This window comes from Xyrauchen texanus, chromosome 28, assembly GCF_025860055.1.
Source record: "Xyrauchen texanus isolate HMW12.3.18 chromosome 28, RBS_HiC_50CHRs, whole genome shotgun sequence".
Lineage (NCBI taxonomy): Eukaryota > Metazoa > Chordata > Actinopteri > Cypriniformes > Catostomidae > Xyrauchen > Xyrauchen texanus.
In genome coordinates this window covers 8,339,003-8,360,905 of record NC_068303.1, presented here as the reverse complement: position 1 = coordinate 8,360,905, position 21,903 = coordinate 8,339,003, and the positions used below count along the sequence as shown (strand labels likewise).

Sequence of the window (21,903 nt, the reverse complement as noted above, 5' to 3'; positions counted from 1 at the left end):
CACAATAAGATCAGAAACGGCAAACTCTTTGATTAGAAGCATTCACCTAAAGTGGTAATGAATGACCTGGAACTGAACTGTTGTGTTTTTGTGAGTAATACCAGTAATTATTTATGTGTGGATGTCTGTAGTTGTTCCTGTCACTAGTGAAACTGCTTTCTTCACCTCAAGTTGTTTGGGAACTGCTGGCACATCGAGCACTTCCTAACAAGACCAAATACAATTTGAGAGAGATGATCACCTCAGTTTTTGTGAGTCCTACCTCTCAACACCAAACTTATATTTTATAATCTTAGACTCACTCTCTATGAGTCAAATATTTGGACACCAGAGTTTCCATTACCATTTTTTTACTAATATCCGACACATTCAAACATTGTCTGACACAATGTCCAGTGAAAATATTAACAAGATGCATCAGCAACCACTATAGTTAATGCCAAAAGTGTACAGCATGATGGCATACCAGTGATAACTGCTTTCCCAAAGTTTGCGGAGTCCAAATCCACGACTACAACGTGTTGTATCCCTGGGGAAAGCAGCCGTTATTCCCATCTCGCATGACTGCATTGAGAAACCTTCTCATTTCAGAATCACATTAAAACAGCCTTGCATTGTCGTCTTCCAGAGAGAAGGACATCAGGCTTAAGTGCATCTCAAGTTGTAGAGAAACACTAGACAAATTTGACTTCACTCTGGCAGTAAAACGCTTTTGTATAGTCATAAAAGACCCATAAAAGACCCAAGGAATTTAGCCAAGATAAGACATTCTAGGCCTATGACATAACCTAACAATTTGTTATTTAAATATTTATTTATAGAGGAAAATATATAGTACATTTTTTGTTTTGCCCATATTGTTGAATGTTTTTAATAAATTTTTTAATTTATAATTGGATGCTATTTTCATGATGGACATTTTATTTTATGGAAAAGTAGTTAGAATAAACCAATATTTATCATTTATTTGACTTGATTGTGTTATTATAAGCCTATATTGCATAATTATGCATAGTCCATTACGTTTACAGTGCAAAGTAAACACCAAAATGAGATGATAGAATTTTTTCCAATTTGTCCGGCTGACTTTATCATTCCCGGACACGTTGGCTGGCACCAAAAGTTCTTAGCTGAAACTCTGTATGAGACAATTATACAATTTAGAGTTTATTTTTCTCGTTATCTTAAAACTTTTGATTAAAAGGCCTATTATTGTATGCTTGAAACCAATTTTACAGACATATAAATTGTGCCTGTAAATTGTTCATATTGTGTAGAAATATGAATTTCTATTAAAAACAAAAAAAGTTATTTTATGTAATTTTTTTTATGGAGGAGTTGGACCAGATCGTATAGGAAAAGCAGCCAACATGTGCCGGTATACATGGGAACTTCAGTACTATTTAAAAAGCATCTCAGGATGCACCTCATGATGTTTGTTGAGAGAATACCCAGAGTGTGCAGAGCTGTAATCTAGACAAACAGTGGCTACTTTGAGGAAAATAAAAGATACATATACAAGCAAAAAAAAAAAAAAAAAAATATATATAATATATGGTATATATATATGATGACTATACTATATCTATAAATGTGATATAAATGTATATATATATACATATGAGTAGTAGTATGTGTGTCTTAATCGTTTGACTGCTGTTGTAGGTTTCTTTTTATCATAGGCTAGAACATTCAAATGCGTGTATGATGCCAAAATGCTTTCTACGTAGGTAGTTCACTAGGTTTTAAGTCATGCATAGTATCTGTCTTCATAAATATGATTTTATCAGCTTTCCATTTTCTAAGACTTATTTGTCTGCAGATCTTTAGAATATAGTCTAGCAGGTGAGATTTTATTAATCTGGATTAATCCTGATAATTTGAGAGCAGACTTTTACCAGTGATGTGCCACATAGCACTATGGTCAAAATCAAGTGTTTTCATAATCACTCATTCTTTCTGTCAGGACCTGATGGACCATCTCATCATTATTAACTCTGATGCAAAGATTCACTCCCTTTTCAACTGAGCAGTCCTACACGTTTGGGCTGAGGTAAAATCAATAGTTCAGTCTGCTCTACTAGTAAGTAGACAGCAAGAGCACAAAAATGACAGAGGGTTCTTCTAGAGGCTTATTATTTGATTAGCCTTTTTTTCCCTCCATTAATTCTTCTTCTCCAGGGATCAATGGCAGATTGATTTAGCTCTTTGTGTCCTCTATGCTATGATTATCCTGAATTAATGCCAGACAGGGTGTTACCAGGGTGTTACCATTTGAAAGAGCTCAGACTCTCAAAGGAAGTGAAATTGAATGGTGTAATCTATGCTAGATGCATTTTGCCATCTTTATTATCAGCTAAGAGAAAAGTTAAGGGTTCGGTGCTCTGGATCACTTACCGCAAGGTGAGATCACATTTACATAGTTACATAGTGCTGCGACAATTATTTCCCTTCAGGTGGTATTTATATAAAAAAAGATGATGCCAATGTTATTTATTGAATATAACATACTATAACCCCCACAAAATAATGGATTAAATGGTCGAAAAATTGCTTATTGATTGCAAAAGTAATCAGAAGTCTCCTTAAAATCAAACATTAATTAATATTACCATGAACAGAATGGAATATTAACATGACATCAGCCTCTCTGTTTAGATGATTTATTGTGATGTGTTATGATTCAGAACTTCTTGAAAACAGGCTTGTCTTTATAGTTTGAGTTTCTCTTTTTCAGCAATGTCTCTCGAATTTAATGGTGTTATGCTCTTGGCAGCCAATAATTCTATAAAACTATTGAAACCATATTTAATGTATTCTGGGTAGAATTTGTTTATGGTTTTTGAGGATGAGGGCATGTCAAGCAACCCTTCCATGTTTGCATCTACCTAATTTGGCTAGCGCCTAAAGCGATCAATTTAGCTGCGAAATACTGAAGAGTTTGATTGAACGTTCGGCCTTTTGACGTAAATAACAACAAATATCAAGTGTTTTACCCTCCCTTTTAAAAGTTGATAAACCTGTTTATTTTTCCATACTAACTTCATGTTTAAAGGGTTATTTTGTATTGATTTTTTTGCATTTAGTATATTGTTTATCCCTGCTGGAACCAGAATCACTATTACTGTTTTTCCTATAACAGGAAATGTTTATCTGTTTTATCATGATAAAAATGTTACAGTTATGGAAAAGTGCCTTAGCTCTTTCCTTTCACTTGAGTCGTTCCATTATTTTAGCTAAATGCCATTGTGGAACATAACATCTGTGATCAGCAATGCTTTGCCAGACAGCTTTTATCTAGAATTGAAGACTCAATATTGACTGAGATTCTAAATAAATATTGTGTCTGTTTGTTTCTTTATTTTTATGCATTTGTGTTATACCAGGTTTAATGTTAATGACAAGTGGTTCTGCCTAAATCTAAAGCTTTAGATGGGAAGTTGCCAATAGTGATCATCTGTAGCCATCTGAAGATATTTATGATGATGAAACCAAGTGCTGTTTGTTTGTTGCCATCATGTTTGGTTTTATTACCCAAGTCAAGATGTAAGATGCAGAGAGCACTGTAAAATAAAGATCCCCAGGCATATTCTGCTTATAGAATTATAGACTTTCTCTTCATCCAGGATGTTTACGATGTATTGATGGATGTACTAATTTCTTTTTTTTTTGCATTTTCTAAAGAAACTGTGAGTGGTGCTTACTGCCATGTCCACCATGATGCTAGGGTATGGTGGGTGGTTTCCAGAGCATAGCAATGTGGGTTACTACGTGTTCTGAGTGCTTTTTAGTGTGTTGTAATGTGGTTGCTTACTGGCCCAAGTCCAAAGAACTGGCCCAAGTCAAATATGCAGCATCTTTGATTTGATAAAATGACTTATCGATAACCTGTCCACTTCATTTACTGAGCTCTCATATCACTCTACTTCAGGGGAGACTGAGACTATCAGGACTGAGTGTCTGGCTTTTGGGATGGCAGAGAGAGAGAGAGAGAGGTGAAGATGTACATAAAGCAATGGGAGTTTCTGGGTGTGGGTCTATGGCAAATGAAAGAACAGCGACTCATGCGCCTCTGTAGAGACCCATATTATAAAAGAACCAATCCCACACTCTTGGATTTGAATTAAATATGACCCGTTTACAAAATGTATGCAATGCAATTCACATCCAGTGTCATTCAGGGTTAAGTTTTAAATCATAGTACATTAAAAATAGCATGCCAAAGTGATGCAAGTGTCCATATGTTTGCTTTTACATTGAGTGACGTTTCAGACATTTATGCATTTGGCAGACGCTTTTATCCAAAGCGATTTACAGTGCAATTATTACAGGGACAATCCCCCTGGAGCAACCTGGAGTAAGTGCCTTGCTCAAGGACACAATGGTGGTGGCCGTGGGGTTAGAACCTGTGACCTTCTGATTAACAGCCCTGTGCTTTAGCCACTACGTCACCACCACTCCAATTTAGAAAAAAGCTTACACTGCAGTTTTTAAATGCAAAACCCTTAAAGTATCCCCAGTACTGGCTCATTGTCTTACAACATATACAGAAGTATGAAATACATGCATACAGTGCAGTAGTGCGAAATAGGACACAGAGTTTTTGCCTTCAAAGTAGATGAAGACTGTAGATTTTGTCGTTGTTCATTCTTATTTTTTTTTTAAGCTGCAAACGAACCACTGATGCTGCACTGATTCAACCTCAGTCACAGTACATTACGATTTAATGGCTGCACTGAGAATCCTCTCCAATCAGCTCAACTCAGCTCCATTGAATCACATCATTAGAAACTATTAGAGAGAAAAAAAATCAGTGTCACCTTACAATTCCAGCAGCTCAGTCCCTCTGGCTTCTCAACAACTGATATATGCCACTATATTGTTTTCCAATCCATAAAGAATATCCTTGTCTCATTAGTCCATTGTACGATTTCATGGTTTATTACTCTTATGGCCTCCATGCTAATTTCCATGGTAATTTTTCAGCACAAAAAATATGACAGAATTTTCATTTTGGGTAAACTATCCCATTAATATCATTCTGACAGATTGCAAGACGTCTAGGTCTTAGAAATGATTGATATTTTTCCAGTTTTCAGCAATGGGAAATTGAAGTAATATTGTTTGTTTTCCTTTTAAACACTTAATATTTTCTCTACTTTATTCTTTTCTTTCTGAACTGTTCCAGGCTCTTAAGTGTTCTGTGCTGTAACCTGGATTCATATCTGTACTAGAGTCTCAGTATAACCTCTGAGTTACTGCTGCAGGGTCAGAGATACAATACAATGACAATGCATCTGGCTTAATGTAAATTTCTTCAAGTATCAGCTCTGCCATTTCCACCAACAACACTGCTGCACACAATTCAAAGTGTGGAATGGTGGGTTCTGGTCGATGGGCAAGTTTGGCTTTGCCCAAGACAAATCCTACATGACCTAGTCCGTCATCAGTAAATGATTTGATACTGCAGCCATCACCTTGTTAGATGCATCTAATATGTGCCTCGGTATGCTTAGCTTTAGAGAGTGAGTGCTTTACGTAGGTGCGTGGGATTTGAAGGTTCTTTCATTCCTGTAGTGAATGTCTCCATGTTTCCCTGTCCTTGTTTGTCTTCTGAAAGTGGAGATTTCTCACAGTAGAGCTCTTCTATGTATAGTCACTGGTGCCACTAGGCCAAGGGTCAAAAAGGCTTTTGACAACAGACAATACTCCATGACGTGTGAAAGGTTTCTCTGCATTTGCAACTTTGAAGGTGAATGTATCCAAATCTTCCGTATCTCCCAACATAATCCAAGACTTCTCTGGCTTGGAAGAGTTTCATTGGTAAGATTGAAGTCTTTTATACCTTTGGCTAAATCCTCTGGAGGAAAGGCTTTCATCACTGTGGCAGAGTTAGGTTTGATTGGGGGAATGCTATTTGGGTCTGCTTTAGCAGGTCAATGGCATCTGCTTCAGTTGGCAAATATATCAGTCCATCATACACATAAGTGTCTTCCACAAACTGACGTGATTCTGACCCATGTACATGCTCACCTGCTTGTGCAGCATGTCTCAGACCATAGATAGAAATGTCAGGGGAAGGACTGTTACCAAAGATGCACTCACATCTGATAGTCAGTGATCTCTTTTGCCATATTTTCTTTGTGCCACAAAATCTTCAGGTACTTCCTATGCTCATCTTTCACCACAAAACAATAGAATATCTGAAAGAAATTGAGGAATGCTGGTATCTACCAAATTTTAATGGAGGAGCCAGTTCAGCATGCTTGTTCTCAAACACCTTTTCCATGAAACCCAGGAAGTGTTCCTTAAAGAGCAATCTTGACAAAATATGAAATTAAGCTTTTGAGCCATGAGAGTACTTGTTCTCGATTATTGGGTAGTGGTCAAGGTGCTTTAAAAGGTAGAGGAGCAACCCAGGAATCGGTTTTATCTTTATGAAACTCTTTCCATGATCTCTAGAAAGCCTTTGTCTTCAAAGTAGTGAGCACACTTATTGTCATCTTTAGTCCTCTCAAACACTGTGTGACCAAGATTATCAACCTTTTTATGGACTGTTCTACATTAGGTAGAATGCAATGTGTTGTCTCTCTGCCATTATTTACCTTCTTTTTCAAAGAAATGTGACCTGGGCAAGGTGCAAGAAAGAAAGGTCTGCCATTCTCGAGCACATTTATCTTTAAGCGGTTTATGGTTTGCTTATGAGCATTACCAAGGCAGACTTCACCTATTAGATCCCAGCCTAAATGCACCCTGATGAGGTCTCTACCCAACAAAAGCAGGATTTGGGCATTTGAATCTAATTTTGGAATATATTTTGCAATTAGTTTGAAGTGAGGATGGCAAAGTGATATCTCCTGGGTTGATATCGCTGATATGTTGTCAAAGATTTAATTGCATTCAATGAGTGGTGGAACATCGATGCTCACACCTCTATTGACTGCTTCAATCTGAAAACCATATGCTTTTCTTCCTGTCATCTCTGATGCATGGGGCAGTAAGGGGATGGGCTGCTTTGAACTTCAAATCAAATTCAGATCGAGCCAAGTAGCGATTGCTCTGATTATCAAGAATACAGGTGAAACTCGAAAAATTACAATATCATGCAAAAGTTCATTAATTTCAGTAATTCAACTTAAAAGGTGAAACTAATATATTATATAGACTCATTACAAGCAAAGTAAGATATTTCAAGCCTTTATTTTATATAATTTTGATGATTATGGCTTACAGCTTATGAAAACCCCAAATTCAGAATCTCAGAAAATTAGAATATTACATGAAATCAATAAAAAAAAAAAGGATTTTAAATACAGAAATGTCGGCCCTCTGAAAAGTATAATCATGCATATGTACTCAGTACTTGGTTTGGGCCCCTTTTGCATTAATTACTGCCTCAATGCGGCGTGGCATGGATGCTATCAGCCTGTGGCACTGCTGAGGTGTTATGGAAGACCAAGATGCTTCAATAGCGGCCTTCAGCTCTTCTGCATTGTTTGGTCTCATGTCTCATCTTTCTCTTGGCAATGCCCCATAGATTCTCTATGGGGTTCAGGTCAGGCGAGTTTGCTGGCCAATCAAGCACAGTAATACCATGGTCATTGAACCAGGTTTTGGTACTTTTGGCAGTGTGGGCAGGTGCCAAGTCCTGCTGGAAAATGAAGTCAGCATCTCCATAAAGCTTGTCTGCTGAAGGAAGCATGAAGTGCTCTAAAATGTCCCGGTAGACGGCTGCATTGACTCTGGACTTAATAAAGCACAGTGGACCAACACCAGCCGATGACATGGCTCCCCAAACCAACACAGACTGTGGAAACTTCACACTGGACTTCAAGCATCTTGGATTGTGTGCCTCTCCATTCTTCCTCCAGACTCTGGGACCTTGGTTTCCAAATGAGATGCAAAATTTGCTCTCATCAGAGGATTTTGGACCACTGAGCAACAGACCAGTTCTTTTTTTCTTTAGCCCAGGTAAGACGTTTGACATTTGAAGCCCATGTCCAGGACCCGTCTGTGTGTGGTGGCTCTTGATGCAGTAACTCCAGCCTCAGTCCACTCTTTGTGAAGCTCCCCCACACATTTGAATGGCCTTTTCCTGACAATCCTCTCCAGGCTACGGTCATCCCTGCTGCTTGTGCACCTTTTTCTTCCACACTTTTCCCTTCCACTTAACTTTCTATTAATGTGCTTTGATACAGCACTTTGAGAACATCCAATTTCTTTTGCAATTACCTTTTGAGGCTTTCCCTCCTTGTGGAGGGTGTCAATGATGGTTTGCTGCACAACTGTCAGGTCAGCAGTCTTCCCCATGATTGTGAATTCAACTGAACCAGACTGAGAGACCATTTAAAGGCTCAGGAACCCTTTGCAGGTGTTTAGCTGATTAGATAGTGACACTTTGAGCCTACAATACTGAACCTTCTCATAATATTCTAATTTTCTGAGATTCTGAATTTGGGGTTTGCATAAGCTGTAAGCCATAATCATCAAAATTATATCAAATAAAGGCTTGAAATATCTTACTTTGCTTGTAATGAGTCTATATAATATATTAGTTTCACCTTTTAAGTTGAATTACTGAAATTAATGAGCTTTTGCACAATATTCTAATTTTTCGAGTTTCACCTGTAAAATACATCAAACCAATGGAATCCCACTTCTCCTGTAGACTATGTGGAGGTTTGTCTTCAATAGGGTTGATGCCACAAGCAGTATTGAAGTAATCTAACTCTGGTAAGTATCCATCTTCTTTTGCTAACTTAACTCTCCAAGTCCAAGAAGATCTCCAAGTTCTCTTAATTTGATATGGTATTTGATGGAAATATGTGAGAAGTTATCTAGTTTTCTGAAAAGTGCACTTTCTACAATTTCAGTTGCGTAGCATTGATTGAGTCTGTACCAGGCCATTTGAGTAGGAGTAGTAGTAGTATGTATTATTTAATGCCATGTCAGCGATCAAAGCTATTTTCATGGCAAGAATTCAATTGCAAAAAACAAATATCATATAAATACAATAAAAACAAAACAAATATAAATAGCAAGTCATATTATACAATATTTTTTTTAAGATTAATATATGATAAGAAATCCAAAACCTTTTCAGGCACAATCTCATTAAATAAGTCCTTTAACGAGGTAACTTCATAAAAGAGCATTCTACTTGTGTTAAGACCAGGACAATCTAGTAAAATATGTTTGACAGATAAGGGAATATTACAAAACATACATAGGGTTGGGTCTTCACCTTTAAGCAAAAAGGCATGGGTCAGATTTGTGTGACCTATACGGCATCTGGTGTAGACCACTTGATCAAATCTTGTTTTAAATATTCCACTCTTCTTGCCACTTATTTAAAATATATCGGTTAATAATCGGTCTGATATCTGAGGGAGGGATTTGACATTCATTAACTTCCTGATTAAGAGCTTCCTTAGCAGCTGCATCAGCTTGTTCATTTCCTGCAAGACCAACATGTCCTGGAACCCAGCAAAAGATAATGCTGAAAAACTGATTTAGTAGATAATCCACTTTGGTTAAGATGCAGTCCACTAAAGGATGGTCAATTTTTAAAGTGTCCATTGCTTGAAGGCAGGATTTAGAGTCAGTAAAAATTATAAAAATTTTTGCAGAGAATTTTCAATGTGCTCCAAAGCTAAAAGTAAAGCACGAGCCTCAGCAGAGAAAATTGAGCACTGTTTTGGAATACGAATTCCATAGCGTTGATTTCCAGTCACCATTGCTGCCGTTACACTGTTTTTCATCTTCGAGCCATCTGTGAATATAGGTACATGGGAGGGAATTGGTTTCTTATTTCCAAATATTGCTGTCTATATACATTTGGATGGGTCACTCCTTTCTTCTGATGAGTCAAATCCAAATTGATCTTAGGCTTCTTTAGTTTCCAGGGAGATATAGAATTGAATTGTATTTGGGTTAGAATGTTCAAATTTATATTCAAGTTCTCCAAATGAGGTTTAATACTGAATACCAAAGGATCTGATACTTTTAGGTTTGCTCTCATACAAAGGAGTAAATTGTGGGTTGAAGATTGAAGAATAAGCGGGGTTGGTTTTATTTGCCTTTATTTTGAGAGCATATTGGAGTGAGAGCTTCAATCGTCTGTTTTGAAGTGAAGGTTCATTGGCTTCGATGTACAAGCTTTGCATCGGTGAAGTTCTAAATGCTCCCAAGGCGAAGTCAGTAAGCCCTGATGATGTACTGAGTCCAACATCCGCTTATATGATTCTCTGGCAGAGTCATAAATTATGCTTCCATAGTCCAGCCGGGAACGAATTAGTGTTCTATAGAGTCTCAAAAGAACCATGTAATCTGCTCCCCATTTTGTTTTTGCCAGTACTTTCATTATATTCATGGCTTTAAGACACCTGTTTTTAAGTGCTTTCAAATGAGGAATGAAAGTCATTTTGTTGTCAAGAAGGAGTCCTAAGAACTTAATTTCTTTAACAACATTAATCGGTTCTCTATTAATGAAGAGTTCTGGGTCAAGATGAAGGGATCGCTGGATACAGAAGTGGGTACAGACTGTTTTTGATTTAGAGAATTTGAATCCATTTTCAACTGACCACTGATATATTTTGTGAATGCATAACTGCAGTTGTCTTTCAATTGTACTCATGTTCTTCCCTCTATAGCAGATGCAGAGATCGTCCACATATAAGCTGCAGAATATATTAGATCCAATGATACTCTCAATGCTGTTTATTTTAATACTGAAGAGAGTGACAGAAAGAATGCTTCCCTGAGGAACTCCAATTTCTTGTTGTGAATATCCGACAAGGTGTTTCCTACTTGGACTTTGAAATATCTGCTGGTCAAAAAATTGGAAATAAAGATGGGTAATCGTCCTCTAAAACCCATGTGGTAAAGATCTTTCAAAATCCCATACCTCCATGTTGTATCATATGCTTTTTCCAAGTCAAAAAGACGGCAACAACATGTTCTTTTCTAATGAAACCATCTCTAATATAAGTTTCCAGTCGGATTAATTGATCCAAGGTGCAATTTCCACGTCTAAAGCCACATTGATAGTCACTTATTTGTTTCTTCGACTCCAGAGTCCAAACAAGCCGATTATTTACCATTCTCTCCATCGTTTTACAGAGGCAACTGGTAAGAGCGATTGGTCAGTAGTTATTTGGATCTGAATGGTCTTTTCCTGGTTTGGGTATAGGAATTACGGTTGCTTCTTTCCAGGAGGGTGGTATTGTCCAGAAGACCAGACAGAGTTAAAATTATCTAAAAGAAGAGATAATATGCTTTGGGGTAAGTGCTTTAAGAATTGATAGTGAATTTGGTCTGGCCCTACAGCAGTGTCATGGGAACATTTTAAAGAGTGTATTAATTCATCCATCTTGAAAGGTTGATTATATACTTCTTTGTTATCAGAACAGAAGTTCAATTTTTCCCTTTCCTGCTGTATTCGAATTAACTGGAACTCAGGGAGGCAGTTTTCTATTGACAAATTCTTTTCAAAAGATTCTGCTAATGTGTTTGCTATATCCATTTCCATTGTCTGGAGAATATCTAGTTTTTTAATATGTTGGATATTAAATCCATTTCCAATGTTCTTCATTTTGCGAATCATGTTCCAGATCCTCTCCATGGGAGTATAGCATGTTAAACTTGATACAAATTGTCTCCAGCTTTGCTATTTTGCTTCATTTAAAATTATGCGAGCTTGAGCTCTACAAATTTTAAAAGATATAACATTAGCCGTTGAAGGCTGTTTATTAAAAAGTCTTTCCGCCTTTTTCCGTGCCCCGATAGCTTTTTTACACTGCTCGTTAAACCAGGGGTTAGCTTTACAGTGCGATTTAGAGGATGTCTTTGGAATTGTTTCATTTGCAATATCAATTAACTGTTCAGTAAAAGTTTCTATAGAGTTCTGATTGTCTTGAGTTGCTGAAATACATTTTTCATAACACATAATTTCGAAAGAAGGCCAATTTGCTTTTTTAAGTTGCCATCTTGAAGGTCTTTGTTGGACATCCGATTGAGGGAATGAGGTAATAAGTGGAAAGTGGTCACTCCCACATAAACCGTCCCAGACCCGCCATGTACAATCTAAAAAGATTTCAGCACTGCATATAGTCAAATCAATTGCAGAATATGTGCCATGACCTGGATGAAGGTAGGTTTTGGTTCCATCATTTAGTAAACACAAGTCATTTTTTTGTATAAAATCCTCCATTCTCTTTCCTTTAGCATCACATCGATCTTCTCCCCATAAAGGATTATGGCTATTAAAATCACCCATAAGTATAAATGGAGTCGGCAATTGTGCTACGAGTTTGTCCAATTCTTTCAGTGTAATAACTTCGCTGGGAGGTATGTAGATAGAGCATAATGTAATGACTCTATGAAAGGTGATACGTACTGCTACTGCCTGTATTTGGGTATCCAGTACAATGTGACTGTGAATAATATCCTTTTTAACCAAGACAGCTGATCCACCAGAAGGTCTTTGTGCATTTGGTCCATAGACATTAAACAGTCTAAAATTTTTAACAGTCAGGGATCATTTGGAGATAAGTGAGTCTCTTGTATACAATAGGCAAGGGGGTTCAAAACAGAAGTTAAACGTTGCAGCTTTGCAAAATTAGCTTTTAGACCCCGACAATTCCACTGGATTAAAAGATTACTCATCTTCAAGTGGGAAGGATAGGTACAAATCCTTTATTCTTACACTTAGGGGAAAGACTACGACTTCGACTAGTCGTAGGTTCTGACATTTCGACATCTTTTGGGTTGTCATGTTTTGAAGTTCTGTTTTTATCTTGGTTTGGTAGTCGAGTTACTGTATTTTGAGGTTTCCTTTTCTCTCTGGAATCTCTTTGTTCCAACTGGGTATCTTGAGTCGGGTTGGTTTGGATACATACATTCTTGCTTTTTTGTGAAGATGAATTCTTAATATTACTAATAACTTGAGGTTTGTCTGTAGAAATCCAAGTCAGTTCCGTCTGAGTACTAATTTCTCGTATATTTGGTTTGACCACAGCAGAGTAGGATCTATTCAGCGTGAAGGCAGGGAGACCTTCAACAAGTTTTCGGGCTTCAGGATAGCTCACCTTCTTTGTGTGTTTAATTTTTTGTATTTCCTTCTCTTTAATCCAAGCAGGGCATTTCTTTGATGAGGCTGCATGGTCACCAAGACAGTTTTTACATTTAGAGGGATTAGTACAGTTTGTTTCATGGTCATCCTTACCACAATTGTGGCAAACAGCCTTATTTTTGCATCCAGCAGAACCATGACCAAATTTCTGACATTTAAAACATCTCAACGGGTTTGGTATGTAGATATCTACAGTGACACTTAGGTATCCTATTTGAATTCTCTCTGGCGGGAGAGGTCTGTTAAAAGTCAGAATGTATGTTCCTGTTGGAATTACTTGTCCATCTTTTTTGATACTTATTCTTTTGACATCAATCACACCTAGATGATTCAGTTCTGAGGTTATGTCAGCTTCATCCATGTCTTGCAATTCTCTGGTGCGGATCACTCCTTTGCTGTTATTCAGAGAAGGGTGACAGAATGCTCTCATAGTGACTCCAGCCAGATTTGTTGCTCGTAATAAGTTTTCGGAGTTTGCTTTCCGAGCGCACTCCACCAAAATTTGTCCCGATCGCAGCTTTTCAATATCCTTGACTGTTCCTGCTATTCCTGTGATTCCTTTCTGAATAGCAAAAGGAGACAGTTTAGTGAGAGGGCTGTCAATTGATAGAGACTCAAGTAAAATAAATCTTTGCCAATTTCCTTCTTTTGAAGAAAAAATGTTAGTGGTTAGTTCGGCTTCCAAGTCTTGTTCCAGTATCCGTTTTTGGTGTTTTGTTTATTTGCCATGTTTAGAAAGAATAGATTCATCATCTCTGCTCCTCACCCACCTCGGAGTCCTACAAGGGGATGTACAGTGCCGCGGGATTCCACCGGATGTACACCAAGGATACAGTTATGATATACTTGAGCATATAAATACAAGATTTATACTACTCAATTGACCCTACGCCAGTGCCTTCTGGAAGAGGTGAAAACTAAATAGTTGGTTGTAATTCTGAACCAAGTCCAGGGCAAATCCTGACAAGCCGATTGATTGGAATGGGCCATTCCAACCCCTCGTCTGAATGAAGTAGGAGCCAAAGTGATGTGTGGGATATATGGCGGCCGCAGCAGGCCACAATCCTCAAGCACCAGGATCTCTTCCTCCACTGACACGAGTCGCAACTCACGGCGTACAAGTTGCCCCATTTGTCGCCTCTTACGATCAGCAAGGGGGTGCTAGGGACCTATTCTACCCCGGGTCCCCACGGGGGACCAGGCCATTTGAAGAGCCACTTTTGGTTTATTTACATGTACAGATCCGATTCTCTTCACATACTCTGATGACTCTCTGCCCATCCACTTTGCTAAAGAGATATAGTTCATTACCTGCTGTGATATCCAAGCCTTCAATGTCATTGACGAAAGAAGATTGCCATGCTCTATAATTTTCAGGACAATCGTCAAACTTTGTCAATCCATGTGTCAGATATTTTGCAAAGATATTTTCCCAGATATTTTGCAATGTCTGTCATGCTTGCAGCTTAGGTGTGATCTGCTTGTAGTCTGGTGATTGGTGAAGAATGTGCAAAGGAGTGCTGGTGAGATATGTTGAGAGTTTGGGCTGAGTGTGGTGAAGGTAGTTCATGCTTTAAAGGAGATTGTTGTATTATTTGGCTGCTGGGTAACTGGTAACTTATGGGTTTAGTAGTTAGCTGTTCAGATGGCTTTGTCACCTCAATGTTTTGTGGCTGTTCATCTGCTGCAACATGTGGAGTGTAGTGCTGTTGATGACAGGTCCATGTTGTGAGGTGATGAAGCACAAGAGTTGCTCTCAATGATAAGCCACTTATTCTGATCTTTAACATACTCATCCGTCTGCTCTTTGACAGTCTGAGGTGTACGGAGCTACTTATCACTTCCCCAGTCCTCCACATCTGCAGCCTCTAGAACTTCAGCCTGAGCAGCTGCTGCCTCATTTTCCACCTGTAGTGCCTCAAGTGTGGCTTTCTCAGCTTCTAATCTTGCCCTCTCTTTTTTCATGACCAGCTCTCTTCCAACAAATGATGCACGTGCAGCTTCGGCTACAGCCTGAGCTCTGGCTACTGCACTACTTGCTGAAGATCAAGTGCGTTTAGAGACAGCCCAAGAAAACGTTTTAATTTTTCTTTATTTATCCTCCATTATTCTCTATTGACGCTTGCTTGGTTGTCCAGCAGCTTTTTACTATACATCTGTGCATATTGTTTTACAACGATTGACAGCAAGCTAAACTCATCTAAACTTCATCACAGACAAAGTCAGGAAGCAAGCTTCAGTATTTTAATGAATACAGAAGATTCAACTCTATAATGAATCAGAGTAGAACTAAAGAAAATAATATAATAGTTAGAAGTTTTCCTAGTTATTCTTTTAACAGAATGTGTAATGTTTTTAAACATAAAAATAAATACACAACTACCTATACAGAATGCATAATTCTTAAATAAAATAATAATATGGCACGTCTTCCATTGTATATAAACTAGGTTTCTAATGCTTATTGGTAAAATTATACAAACATTATACTTAAATATAATTCTGTCAAACGTTAGATTATCAAACATATTACAAAATATGCTATATAAACCACATAAATAATACAATACTTACAACTATTGCTCTCTTACAACTTCCAAAAGCAAGGATGGATGAGGATTATCCAGGAACACATTGTCTGTGTGTCTTAGGTACTGGCCATGTGGTCTTAATAACTACCTACTTCCTCTTATGCAACGTCTTGCAATGTTTTTCAGTGTCCTTTAGATGGCGACAGACAACTACACTTCTCACATCATTACTTAATGCAATGCAGGGGCAGAACATTTACCTTGAATGTAGTTCATCATGACACACTGATTCAAAGTGGCTTTCCAAAAGTAATAGACTAAAAAGCTGGGTTTATTATTTAGATTATTTATGTTATGTACTTAACAGAGTGTACAGTGGATCCAAAAGTCTGAGACCAAAATGCTTCTGTTTTTTTATAAATATATATTGTATTAAAGGCATAACAATTGAATGTAAAAAGTTCCTAAGAGCATCATTTGTGCTTTAATCAAAGCAAGGAACTTTTGACTTTTTGTACAAAGAAGTTAACATGGTCAAAGTTATTTGATTAGTGGCCTAGAAATCTTATCAATCTTAAATATTTCCTATACATTTTTTCATCATTTTAGACATTTTTCGCTCAAAATCCAAAAACTTGCCAGGTTTATTTTCAGGTTTTAAATTAGTTTACCAGATTTTCACCATGGTCTCAAGACGTTTTGACCCCACTATATGTATTTACTGTGGTTTCATTGTATTTCTTGTTTATACTACCTTTATTGACCCCAGGGAATTTATAATTGACGGTCTGTCTGTGGAAAGAAACCACTTCCTTTGGTGTAGATGGTGGCCCTTCTGAGAGGAGACTTCCTCCCCGAGCCCTGCAGAAGGTGATGGCACCTCCTCGTTCCTTATCTGCTTGTATATTTCTACTTACTTTGAGTTGATCATGTGGTAGATACAGTATAAGATTTCTTCCTAGTTTTTTCTCTCTGTGTAACAGGGACACATATCGTTTGCAACACACATTATGTACAAATTACATTTTATGCATTTGGCAGACGCTTTTATCCAAAGCGACTTACAGAGCCCTTATTACAGGGACAATCCCCCCAGAGCAACCTGGAGTTAAGTGCCTTGCTCAATGACACAATGGTGGTGGCTGTGTGGATCGAACCAGTGACCTTCTGATTAACAGATATGTGCTTTAGCCCACTATGCCACCACCACTCTAATAGATACAAATAAATATGAATAACAATGATTTTATGGTGCTCTGAAAATACCATAAATACCATTCCCCTCATAGGGGAATGACCCTAAACCAATGGTGTCTACGTACCCTCTGTGAAAATAGTTTTCGACATGCCCAAGACTATCCGCACAAAACTAGTAAATATTGTCCTATAATTTATTAACAGAATTAACCAGATTATAAATTGCAATGCTCCTCTCCAATATTTGATATTAATTTGATAAATGAATGCTGTCATGATCAATAGAAGTACATAAATATATTTTTTTAACAAACTCCTGTTTTTCATCAGTATGCACTGGGCAGTAATAGCGCAAAGTTGATTGCAGTAGACAAATAGTGCTGACCTTTTTTGTTGAATAAAGCTCAATCTATAATAAGTCTAATTTACATTTAATGGAGGCTTGTTTGCACTTAAAGGAATAGTTCACCAAAAAATTAAAATGCTCTAATCATTTACTCACCGTCATGCCATCCCAGATGTGTATGACTTTCTTTCTTCTGCTGAATGCAATCAAATATTAATATATATATATATATATATATATATATATATATATATATATATATATATATATATATATATTCAGCTCTTTAGGTGATTACAATACAGGTGAATGGTGGTCTGAACTTTAAAGCTCCAAAAAGCACATAAAGGCAGCACCAAAGAAATCCATATGACTCCAGTGGTTAAATCCATGTCTTCTGAAGCGATATGATAGGTGTGGGTGAGAAACAGATCAATATTTAAGTCCACAATTACTATAAATGCCCATTACATTTATAGTCTATACATTCTTCTTCTTTTGTTTTTGGCAGTTCATATTCTTCATGCATATCGCCACCTACTGGGCACCTTTACTTGCATTGTATGGACATACTGAGCTGAGATATTCTTCAAAATCTATTTGTGTTCAGCAGAAGAAATAAAGTCAAACATCTGCGATGGCATGAAGGTGAATACATAATATGCTAATTTTATTTTTTTGGTGAACTATTCCTTTAAAAGAATGAAAGTGAATTCATTGAAATATGCACGTCACAACGATATACCAGCGTAGGTAGTGTCTGGGTAAACTGGATTTCTGGGGGTTATTGAATATGACTTATTTTTGAGCTGAAATACCTTCCAAAAGTGGTGCAACTGTTTACTGAATTCACTACAATATGTGTTTTATTTTCCTAAATTTTACATTTCATCTCTACAGCTTAATTCATAGGATATTCCATAGCTATACACTGTCGGAACTTCAAGGACAGTTTTTCCTCTTTTTTTGACAGGCTAATTTTTCTTATTTACTGTCATGGCAATACATCTTTATTTTTATAGTGACAGCTGTCTCCGGCTCAATAAATAGAGGCTGGAGTTTCTTAACAGCTAGCAAAAACTCTTCCTTTAGGAATAAGTATCAGCACATGAGTGAATGCCCATTCGTTGATTCAGTGACATTTCTTTTGGCTTGCCTTGAGATGTTGGTAAGGACTGAGTCAGCACATTGTCATTTTGAAGGCCATGTAGTTACACAGTAGTACAGCCAATGTTAAAAAGTAAGGGTAACAGAAGTGCCATAAAAACGGTGATTGACCTTGTTGTCAGTTATTGATGTCTATTTGTATATGGACTCTTTCTCAGAGTCAAAGATCAGCGCTTTCTTGGCCTCCTCTAAAGAAACAGAGAGGGACGCTAGCTGGATGGATGAGTGCAGGAGTCAGTTCTGCAAGACCATGAATACAAAATCAAACACTCTCAATGGATATGGGATGACGCACATTCAGCTCAATCTGAACTTCACAGCAAGCTTGATACCTAGCTGTGTGAATCTCATCTGAAAGTTTTTAATGTATTTAATAGAGTAATTTCACGAGAAATCAATATGTATGCCTATCCTATTCTCTGAATCCGACCTTGTATTTTTCTGATACAAGGAAATGTTAGGGAGAATTTCTAAACTGCTCTTTTCCTTAAATGGAAAGTAGATGGTGATTTATATTGCCAAGCTCCATTAAGCACAAAAATAAAAGTAGTCCATATGACTCGTGCACTATATATTTCAAGTCTTATGAAGTCTTTGTATGACCAAACAGACAAAAATATATTCAGTGAACTGCAACCTAAATTTCGTCTATGTTAGGCTTTTCCATGAGCGAGCGAGCTCCACTAGGAACTGTACAAGCACTAAAGGTATAAAAGTAGAAGTATTCACTGTATCTTTTTGTCTATATTTTTTAAACTAAATAGCTCAATATGTTCTTTGATTCCTTTGCCATGCACTCAAGGGAGAAAAATGTCTTCCGGTTCACTAGAATTTAAAGATAACTTATTTTCTTTTTGCTACTACTTTAGTACTCACTGATCTGTTGGAGAGGGTTATGTTGCATCTTTCATCTTCACCCACCGACTGCTTCTTTCCACCAAGGCCAAGGTCAGTCAAAAGCACTTAAATGTTTAGTGAAAATATATATATAATCAAAAATAACAGCTAACATTGATATCATTCACATATGAGGACAAGAAGAAAGCCTGCAAGCACATGTGGCATAATAAAAACACATGGTCATAGAAAAATATTCCTTTTAATCTTCAAATAAGTCTATGAAAATAAGATCAGCATTTTATATTCACTGTAAAAAGACTTGTGCTATCTTGACTTTGTATAAGAGTTGAACTATTGAGCTTGATAAGGCCAGTATAAGAGAAACTTGCCTCTGTTGAACAATGTGGTCATTTGAAAAATCTGGCTGCATAGCATAGCTGAACAGAAAGTACAAGAACAAAGACAAATTCAGCATAAAGCATTTCAGTTTACATAATTAATATTTACCTTAATTGATTGATTTAAAAAATATTTCAATATAGACTGAATTCTATATAACCTATTAAAATGTAATGGTTATGAATGGGGACATGTAAGTCGGCTGATATTCCAATTAAATATTATGAGACTAAATTCAGAATCATGTTAATTCTAAGAGTTGAAAGTCATGGGGACACACCTTTGGCACCTTTTCCTAACAATGACCCTTAGGAAGGCATACATATATCTTTGTGTATCATAAATTCTTGATTTAAAGTGCTGTTGTACTTCTAGGCAGAGCATTGATGAAAAATACATGTCTGAAATTTTTCAAATCTTAGAAATATATCACCATAGTATATTCTCTGCCTTCTATTCATACAAACTGAATTATTTAGAAAATAGGCGGCTAGTTGAAGCTCTGTTGGTTTTTTTCATTTATTAAACATAATGGTTCAGAGAAATAATATTGGCCAAGCTCTTTTTACACACACACACACACATATATATATATATATATACATACATTCCCAGTTGAAAGAAATATCTGCAGCGCTGAGCCATTTTATTTTGGCTGATTCAAAAGAAGTATTTGAGAAAAATTTACACTCTCAAATTCGCTCACATAAATGTCAGTTTTCTTTTTATTTCAGAATGATCTCTTAAACTTTCATGCTTTAAAAAAATACTTTTCAAATACACTTTTCTGTATGAGTCATGGATTGGGTGAAGGATCAGTTAAAATGGCATATTAATGGTGGTCTGGTTTTTGGGAAACATATGATCTTTTAATTTAAGCTCAAGCATCTCCCTGAACCTGATAGTAATGTTCAATTTGCAAACAAATTATTTTTTGAAGGAGTTCTTTGTAAAAATTTGGTTGAACCGATTTACAAAACACTTTAAATCACTCAAATCTATAGGAGAATGTTTGTTTGTGAGTAAAACAGTGTTGGCAATACAACATTTAATGCAATCTATTTAACCTTATCGAAAACATAAACATAAATAGCAGAATTTACCGTTAAAGTCAAACTAATATGTGAATCAGTTTTTTAACCCGGTTCATTGAGATGAAATTTCCAACCAACCACTAAAATGGATCAGACTTCCCAACACATTAAAATATGTGTTACCTGTATGTATAATTTAAATGGGAAGTATCCTGCTGTTGGTATTTTGGACTCATCTTTTTATTTTGCAGGATTTCTTGCATGATTCATACCTCTGGTCGTGGGTTTGTATTCTCCTCTCTCATTTTAGCAGAGCAGTCGAGGTGAGCTGGCACAGTCTGCATTCTTCATCTCACTTAGTAGTTTGTGTCACAACCGCTTACTGATGTGAGCACCAGGAACAATGATTTGGCATTCAGGTTTAACCCCTACGCTCCCATTGGCTCCTTTGCCAGCCAATCAAAACCAGTCACTTCACTTCACATTCATCTACATTATGTCATCATTACAGTCCTGACATTGTTGTGGTATTAATGAGGATGGAGGAATGGCCCCATAATTATATCAGTTGGCTCATTTCACTCTCACCAAGGGCATTTACTCAATTAAGGCCACTCTTAAGCATGATGAATGTAGATTGGACAGCTGATTTTGAATTGTGGGTACGTCAATGCTGAGATAAACTTATTATTCAACAACACATTTTTCAATGCTCTTTTGCTACTCCATATGTGCTGCATTTGCCAAAATTAAATTGCTATCGATAGCCCGAAGAGGAGGTGTAAATGGAAAATAATTTATCTTCTCTTTTTGGTGTGGGTTTTAGTGGTGGACCACATACTCAAATCCTGACATATGTAGAGCAATTAGGTGTGGGGATATCCCTCATGTAATGTATTTGTGCCATCTCCAGACAGGAGCTTCAAAGGAACGGCAGCTGTGTCTAATAGTAAAACTTTGCAAAGGCTTGTGAAAACACTAATGGACCTTTGAAAGGGTAGACACCATATAAAAAAAAATTGCAATTGAAAACAAGACTGAGCGCTAGATGTTCAGTCTGTTCTGTGGGTTGTGTTGTCCGTGAAGCTCTAAAATACCTAGAGAGATGAATCCGTTAGCATTCGCATTTGCTGGTGCAGAGTCCCACCGACTCCCCCATATGTAGCTACGATCTTGACACCAGTTATCATGTGACTTTCTCTGCAGCCACAGAAAAATGATGTCCTCACAATGCTCATAACTGTACGTGCAGAAATG

At 37.1% G+C, this 21,903-nt stretch overlaps 1 pseudogene; it reads left to right on the top strand.

Moving 5' to 3' along the window:
• LOC127622451 (protein broad-minded-like) overlaps window positions 1-21,903 on the top strand; it is a 53,234-nt pseudogene that overhangs the window by 22,227 nt on the left and 9,104 nt on the right.